Source organism: Amblyomma mixtum, chromosome 5 (assembly GCF_055824585.1).
Source record: "Amblyomma mixtum isolate Tamu chromosome 5, ASM5582458v1, whole genome shotgun sequence".
Taxonomy (NCBI): domain Eukaryota; kingdom Metazoa; phylum Arthropoda; class Arachnida; order Ixodida; family Ixodidae; genus Amblyomma; species Amblyomma mixtum.
The window spans coordinates 159,344,217-159,352,435 of record NC_143016.1 but is presented as its reverse complement, the minus strand read 5'-3'; positions in this window follow the sequence as shown (position 1 = coordinate 159,352,435).

Below are 8,219 nucleotides of genomic sequence, written 5' to 3'. Positions count from 1 at the left end.
ATTTCCTTTCTTATCAGATCACCTCTTACACCAAAAAATTCATGAAAGCTTACATGAGATACCACTGGTCGTCGAAAGATGCCGCGCCACCTAAAGTCTGCGGATGTCAGAACTACAAACGAGAGAATCAAAACTCAGCTACCCATAGACGACACTTCTGGAATTCCGGTGTGAACGCTGAGTGCCGATTTAATCAAAAGGTATACTACAGCTTAGCGAATTTCGGTTTGTCTTTGAAATTTTTCTTTTTTTCTTTTCATTGTGAGACTTCGCGGTAAGAAATCATTTGCCCTAGACAAACGCCCACCGCTCTCCCTCCCCGCAGTAATGCATGATCGACATTTCAAAGCCTATCTCGAGCACAGAAAGGTTTCAATACAAAAGCGAAAGCCTCTTCCGACACAGAGCGAATCACACGTCCCCCGCGGGTCTGCAGACTCTTACCATGCACATATATATCTATATATATATATATATATATATATATATATATATATATATATATATATATATATATATATATATATATATATATATATATATATACATACACACATAAGGGTAGGGGTATGAGGGGCTCGTTATAAATATGAAAGAAGCCAACAGCCACAGAAACCAAGGGGCACAGGGGATTTTTAATTAATTTATTTATTTTGCGGTGTTGATCAATTTAGAATATTACTGAATATGTTATCGCTTAAAGCTAATTGATTAGAAAATCAGAAGAAAAAGCAACCACTGCCACCGGTGGGATCCGAACCCATGACCTCCGAATTACGCGTCCGGTGCTCTACCTCTGAGCTACGGCGACGGCTGTCAAATCTTCTGCTTTCGGGGGTATTTACGTTTACAAGTAACCTAACCTTGAGAGTGTTCATCAGCGCCACCCACGTTCATAAGCGACGGACGTAGAACGTCCTGAGTTGCCGCAGGTGTGACGTAGAACGTCATCGAACGGAGAGAGTGGAAGCTGCGTGAGAGCCCTCTTATGCTTCCTATGGCGTCAAGGCTGCCAGAACAGAGGCCCTCCCTAAGCAATTAAGCAAACAAGGGTAGGGGTATGAGGGGCTCGTTATAAATAAGAAAGAAGCCAACAGCCACAGAAACCAAGGGGCACAGGGGATTTTTAATTAATTTATTTATTTTGTGGTGTTGATCAATTTAGAATATTACTGAATATGTTATCGCTTAAAGCTAATTGATTAGAAAATCAGAAGAAAAGCAACCACTGCCGCCGGTGGGATCCGAACCCACGACTTCCGAATTACGCGTCCGGTGCTCTACCTCTGAGCTACGGCGACGGCTGTCAAATCTTCTGCTTTCGGGGGTATTTATGTTTACAAGTAACCTAACCTTGAGAGTGTTCATCAGAGCCACCCACGCTCATAAGCGACGGACGTAGAACGTCCTGAGTTGCCGCAGGTGTGACGTAGAACGTCATCGAACGGAGAGAGTGGAAGCTGCGTGAGAACCCTCTTATGCTTCCTATGGCGTCAAGGCTGCCAGAACCGAGGCCCTCCCTAAGCAATTAAGCAAACAAGGGTAGGGGTATGAGGGGGTTCGGATCCCACCGGCGGCAGTGGTTGTTTTTTCTTCTGATTTTCTAATCAATTAGCTTTAAGCGATAACATATTCAGTAATATTCTAAATTGATCAACACCACAAAATAAATAAATTAATTAAAAATCCCCTGTGCCCCTTGGTTTCTGTGGCTGTTGGCTTCTTTCGTATTTACAACGAGCCCCTCATACCCCTACCCTTGTTTGCTTAATTGCTTAGGGAGGGCCTCGGTTCTGGCAGCCTTGACGCCATAGGAAGCATAAGAGGGTTCTCACGCAGCTTCCACTCTCCGTTCGATGACGTTCTACGTCACACCTGCGGCAACTCAGGACGTTCTACGTCCGTCGCTTATGATCGTGGGTGGCGCTGATGAACACTCTCAAGGTTAGGTTACTTGTAAACATAAATACCCCCGAAAGCAGAAGATTTGACAGCCGTCGCCGTAGCTCAGAGGTAGAGCACCGGACGCGTAATTCGGAGGTCGTGGGTTCGGATCCCACCGGCGGCAGTGGTTGTTTTTTCTTCTGATTTTCTAATCAATTAGCTTTAAGCGATAACATATTCAGTAACATTCTAAATTGATCAACACCACAAAATAAATAAATTAATTGAAAATCCCCTGTGCCCCTTGGTTTCTGTGGCTGTTGGCTTCTTTCGTATATATATATATATATATATATATATATATATATATATATATATATATATATATATATAGGTTTGGTTTTATGGGGTTTAACGTCCCAAAGCGACTCAGGCTATGAGAGACGCCGTAGTGAAGGGCTACGGAAATTTCGACCACCTGGGGTTCTTTAACGTGCACGGACATCGCACAGTACACGGGCCTCTAGAATTTCTCCTCCAAAAGAAATTCAGCCGCCGCCGGGATCGGATAACCCCCGGGATAACCACTGAGTCACCGCGGCATATATATATATATATATATATATATATATATATATATATATATATATAGGTTGCGAAAGCGTGAAGTACTAGACTGCTTATAAGAATATATAGCGAAGTATACGCTTCGTTAAAGGAAACATATTTATTAAACTCGACGTTTCGATCGGAAGACCGATCTTCTTCAGGAGTGATTTTACATTGTGAATGCATCCCCTTTTATAGGGGCGGGCACAGAACAGGTCAGTGGGAAACACAAAGCACATAGCAGAAAAATACGCATAAAAAATTATTAGAGGCAGTGCGACCCACACACACATACACCAAAAAAAAAGAGTACTAGGAACAGGTACTCAGTCAGAAAATACAACGTCCAGATGCGGCCTCTGCTTTGTTAAGCACCACAGGCTTGCTTATTGACAGTCGTGTCCAGCTGGGAGGTGCTCGACAGGTGCGTGGCCATGCAACAACTTTCGTAGAAAAATGCGAAAACTTGTTCCTTCTCCTGGCCGCGAGAGCAAAAAAATAAAATATGACCCTCCAACAGAGGGAGCAGACAACAGAAAAAAAAGGAGAAAAAAAAGGAAAATGAACAGAGCAAGGAAGAAACCTCGAAAAAAAAGTGAAATAGGTAAAAGAAAACCTTTAAAGTAGTGCTTTTTCTTCGCACCCAGCTATAGTGCACCCACCCCTGGTTGAGGGGAAGTATTGGAAGGAATGTAAAAAAAGAAAAAAAAATATAAGAAAAAAAATGTGAGCTCACATAGTAAAATTAAAAAGGAAAAAATAAAAAAATAAAAAAAGAAATTGTGCGGCATTCGCGTGACCACAAGGTGAGCACACCCGGGGGGGGGGGGGGAAACGGCACAGGTGTGGCACAGGTGTGGCATGCAGAAAGGGGTATGACCTCAGACGACTTAGTCAGTGTTGCTTTGTTTAATTTCGTAGGCCCCTGACCTCGGAAGAGAGGTGAGGGTGCCGTAAGTTTCATTAATGCCATTTTGCACTGTGTTAAATTTAAAAATAAAATATGATTCTCGTTGCTCGCGCTGACGAGTGTTTTTGAAGCCACTCTGTAGTATTTTTACTTTAAGTTTGTCAAACTCGTGACTTTTCTCGCGGAGGTGTTTCGAAAGAGGGAGGTTGGGGAGGGATTGGGTATGTGAGCGGTGGTTATTAAATCTGAAACGGAAGGAATTGTCTGTTTGGCCTATGTATTGCATTCGACAGTCGCCACACTCGAGCATGTAAACCACGTTGCTGGAATCGTAGGGGCCTACGAAATTAAACAAAGCAACACTGACTAAGTCGTCTGAGGTCATACCCCTTTCTGCATGCCACACCTGTGCCATACCTGTGCCGTTTCCCCCCCCCGGGTGTGCTCACCTTGTGGTCACGCGAATGCCGCACAATTTCTTTTTTTATTTTTTTATTTTTTCCTTTTTAATTTTACTATGTAAGCTCACATTTTTTTTCTTATATTTTTTTTCTTTTTTTACATTCCTTCCAATACTTCCCCTCAACCAGGGGTGGGTGCACTATAGCTGGGTGCGAAGAAAAAGCACTACTTTAAAGGTTTTCTTTTACCTATTTCACTTTTTTTCCGAGGTTTCTTCCTTGCTCTGTTCATTTTCCTTTTTTTTCTGCTTTTTTTTCTGTTGTCTGCTCCCTCTGTTGGAGGGTCATATTTTATTTTTTTGCTCTCGCGGCCAGGAGAAGGAACAAGTTTTCGCATTTTTCTACGAAAGTTGTTGCATGGCCACGCACCTGTCGAGCACCTCCCAGCTGGACACGACTGTCAATAAGCAAGCCTGCTTAACAAAGCAGAGGCCACATCTGGACGTTGTATTTTCTGACTGAGTACCTGTTCCTCGCACTCTTTTTTTTTTTGGTGTATGTGTGTATGGGTCGCACTGCCTCTAATAATTTTTATGCGTATTTTTCTGCTATGTGCTTTGTGTTTCCCACTTACCTGTTCTGTGCCCGCCCCTATAAAAGGGGATGCATTCACAATGTAAAATCACTCCTGAAGAAGATCGGTCTTCCGATCGAAACGTCGAGTTTAATAAATATGTTTCCTTTAACAAAGCGTATACTTCGCTATATATTCTTATAAGCAGTCTAGTACTTCACGCTTTCGCAACCTATTTTCTTCAATGGCTGCCATTAACGCTTCAAGGAAAGTTTTCTGGAAATTCCCACTCCACGCACCAACATGGGCCTTAATTGGAGATTCGCAGACCAAGCACTTGTACAACCATTTCGACGCTTCAAGCTTGTGCGCCCCGGCCTTCATTTCGCTACCCGGAGCCGGCATCAACGATGTAAGAAACCTGCTGGACTTGGTGCCTCCCAGTGTCACCGGACTGATCCTTCATTTGGGTACGAACGACATCTCCGGTTCAAGCACGGACACGGTCCTTCGCCACTATGAGGAGGCCCTAAAGTTTATCCGCAACGCACGGCCTAAAATCGAGGTGGTGTATGCCACATTAGTATTACCCCGGGCCCCTAACCGCCGACGAGGTTCCGGAAATAGGCGGACAGTGGAGAAATTCAATGAACGAGCCATTGAGTTCAACTGTAGACTGGCCCAACTGTGCGCCAAAACACAAGACGTGTTCTACATCCACCACTCCCTGGAGGCCTTCCCCGCGACCAGAGTCCTAGCCGCTGACGGGGTGCACCCAAGTTTTGGAGGCGTTTCGGTGCTCGCCTGGAATATTTACAACCTTATCCTCACTGCCAGACAACACTGCTTGGTCCCATGGCAGGATCACCTCACTTCCTCAGAGAAGACCCTCCCGTCCACCCGCATAGCTTCGAGCTATTTTGAGGTCTCAAGCAGAACAAATCATCACTCCAGTGGCCCTGCAGGGCCAGATTTCCCGACCATCGCTGAAGCAGATAATCTCATCAAGCAAAGACAGACACCTGGTTTGCAAGGCTTCCGTCAGAAGATTCCTCCGAAAAATTCCTCACGGAATCCGCCGCGAAGAACTTCAGCTGACGCCAGGCCCCCGAGGGCAGCTTTGCTACCAACCCCAACACAGAGAGCCCCAGAGTGTACGGTGTCTTCATTCAAAGCCGCCAAACCAAGCAGAGTTGCGGCGCGAGACCCCACACCCGAGAACCAGAGCTCAACAGCAAATGCCCCGTCCCCACTACCGGCACCCATTGTACAGGCCGAGGTGTCACCGGATGCCACACCAACGAGCCCCGGATCACGGATGGCCCCCACCTCAGCACCAACAACACCGGCTTCTGGATCCCGGCAAGCTTCCGTCATCATCCAGGACTTCGGGAATGACGCCACCACGCCGAAACAAAGGTATGACCTCAGACGACGCTGTGGCTCAGCCCAACGGCTAAAGTTTAAACAATACTGACGGGCCGACCAAGCTCACGCGCCCACCAGCTCTCCCTCTACTTGTGCCACACGCTCTCGGAATTTTTTAAAGCTAAGAAAAATTATTGAGAAACGAATCAAGCACCAGCTCCACGTAAAATCCCTTCAAATATACCTTAAATCAGAAACTGTGCCGAAAGGACTTTTTGTATCTTTAACCCCATCCATTAGCAACCTTCCTGAATCCCATCGCCTAGCATGGAGCACAGAACTACTTAAATCATCCATAAACCTTTTAAAAATAACAATTGAGCACTTCAAAAAGACGTTGGCATCACTAACACTAGAGGAGAGGCGGGCGCGTCAAAGCATGATACTCTCAACATCCGAGGTAAATGAGCTTGAGGTCTTCAAGTCTAACAAAACTCAGCAAATTTGGACGAAAAAACTTACTAAATTTTCCCGTGATGGCATCCTTGTCGAGGATTGTATAGAGCTCACAATGCCATTACAACTAGCAAGCCACATACCCACACCCGACAATTACAAGGAAACCGTAAACCAACATCCAACCACATTAGACCAAACACCCGAAGAGCCACACCTTCCGCAAAATATAATTAACCTGTCAAGCTCACAGCTCAACCCCGAGGAAAAGTCACTGCTGTCGCGTGGCCTTAAATTCTGCCCAAGCCATAGCAAGTATAACGAGTACAAGTTACTCCAGGATCTAGATAACTTTTCGCGAACTCTCAGATTACGGGAATATTTCTTCGACAAACCGAGCACAAATAATGTGCGGTACCCCCAATCTCAGGAACAGTGGACACCCAAAACTGGTAGGGACAGACATCTAGACCTATATATAAAAGCGGTACAAAAGGAGATTCTTCAAGCTTTTGGGACACTAAAATCTGGGCCACCTAACCTCACAAAAAAAGAACGTAACGCCTTAGGCTCACTTAGCAAACGAACCGACATTGTCATCAAGCCCGCCGACAAAGGTGGAGGCATAGTTATTTTAGACACAGATAACTACATTCAGGAGGGCAACCGCCAGCTCAACAACCCAAAATTCTATACTAAACTCCCATCAGACCCGACCGCTAAGCAAAAGAACATCGTACAACAAACTATAAAAAAACTAACAGATCAAGGTGAATTACCACCGCGAGTAGGTAAGGCGCTCACGCCAAGAAATTCCTCCGCGGGGCGCTTCTACATGCTTCCGAAAATACACAAACAGAATCATCCAGGGAGACCGATTGTTTCTGATATTGGCACAATAACAGAACCGATCTCAGAGTATATCGATTCACTCATCAAACATATACCTCCGAAGCATCCATCTTACATACGCGACACTAATCACTTCCTGAAAGAATTATCGAATGTCACCTTCCCTCAAGGCGCTTTCCTAGTTACTTTGGATGTGGTATCACTTTACACTAACATCCCACATGACGACGGAATTCAGGCAATGGTTGGATCATATAAAGAATACAAAATTCTAGACACCCCTAGTCCAAGTGCCGTCGAGACACTTGCAAATTTGGTCCTTAAACTTAACACCTTTGAGTTCAACAACTCATATTATCTTCAAACTAGCGGTACAGCTATGGGCACAAAAATGGCTCCAAATTACGCCAACATATTTATGAACAAAATTTAATCTGACTTTCTGTCCTCATATCCAACAAAACCAGCTTTTTACAAACGCTTTCTGGATGACATATTCATAGTTTCGACAGAAACCGAGGACGAACTCATCCATTTTATCGCCTCATTCAACAAAATCCATCCCAATATCTCTTTCACACACACCTACTCAACCAATAAAATTAACTTCCTGGATGTTCTGGTTCGAGTAGAAGGAAGTACATTAATCACTAGTGTCTATAAAAAACCCACAGACAGACAACAGTATCTTCATTTCAACAGCTGCCACCCACGCCACTGCAAAACTTCAATCCCATACTCACAGGCCATCAGATTCAAACGAATTTGCTCACGATGGGAAGATTTTCACGAAAATGCTAATCGCATGCGGGACACTCTAAAAAAACAACATTACCCGTCTTCTATAATCAACGATGCCATTAAAAAGGCAGAAGCAACTAATATTAATCATGTCATTAAGGAATCTCAGCCATCATCACAGCGCTGTAATCTGATACTAACCTTCACAAAAAATCTCCCGAATATTAACAACATCCTAAAAAAACACTTTAATATCATAGAACAGAGTGACCGTCTTTCAAATATTTTCACAATGGTCCCCCAAGTAACATATAGGAGACCAAAAAATCTGCAAAACCATGTTGTCCATTCGACAGTCAATAAACCGAGAGCTGTAGGTTGCACACCATGCAAAAAAAGCCGATGTCAAGTCTGCAAACACATG